General features: G+C 40.7%; 1 non-coding gene across 1 annotated transcript; it reads right to left on the bottom strand.

The window, feature by feature from the left end:
* Positions 1-507: 507 nt before the first annotated feature.
* LOC145637429 (small nucleolar RNA R71) lies at positions 508-614 on the bottom strand. Its single transcript, XR_014114214.1, has one exon. It is a non-coding gene; the product is annotated as a small nucleolar RNA R71 (small nucleolar RNA).
* Positions 615-857: the final 243 nt, after the last annotated feature.

The raw sequence follows: 857 nt of genomic DNA, 5'->3' as shown, positions 1-857 counted from the left end.
CAAAAGAATTTATACAGGAAAATACTGGCGAGTTCCAATGGTGATATTCCTAGAGACCCTCCATCTGGTTGTAGTGATTCGGAAACTTCATCAGAAACTTCTTCAGAACTAGAATTAGAGATGACTGGAGACCCACCCAAAAAGCTCAGTGACTATTTGCAGCCATCTCTGGCACATTTTCCTCATCTTTCTCCTACACCAGATCTCGGGGGAGTTCAGTTCGAAATCAAGCCCCAGTTCATCACGATGATAGAAAGGAAGCAATATAGTGGAGCTAAGGGTGAAGACCCTAATCTTCACATCACTGACTACTGCCAATACTGTAATACTGTAAGGCAAGCTGGGGTCACGCAAGACCAAATCAGGGAGATTCTCTTTCCTTTCTCTTTGTGTGGAAAATTAAAATTATGGTTTAATGGCTTAAATAGAACTGCACTTGGCATTACTAACTGGCAGACTCTTATTTTGAATTTTTATAATAAGTATTACCCTGCAGAGAAAACAGCTCTATTGAGAAGCGCAATTCAGAATTTCGTCCAAGAGCCAGATGAAGCGCTATATGAGGCTTGGGAGAGTTTCAAGGATCTGCAGAGAGAGTGCCCCCATCATAATTTAGCACAGTGGAAGTTGATACAAGCTTTCTACAATGGGATTGGAAATTCCTCTAGAGCAATTTTGGATTCTGCAGCTAATGGGAGGTTTATGAACCTCAATGTTGATGATGCAGCTCAGGGTATCGAAGATATGGCGATCCATAATTCCTAATATGGGAATTCTAGAGGTTTTGCAAACAAGGGAAAACACCACGTTGATTTTGTATCCTTTTTGCAAGCTCAATTAACCTCTATTTGTCATAA

The sequence above is a fragment of the Chenopodium album genome, chromosome 6, assembly GCF_948465745.1.
Source record: "Chenopodium album chromosome 6, dcCheAlbu1.1, whole genome shotgun sequence".
In the NCBI taxonomy this organism is placed as follows: Eukaryota; Viridiplantae; Streptophyta; class Magnoliopsida; order Caryophyllales; family Amaranthaceae; genus Chenopodium; species Chenopodium album.
The sequence above is the reverse complement of the archived record's forward strand: the minus strand, read 5'-3'. Positions and strand labels throughout refer to the sequence as shown.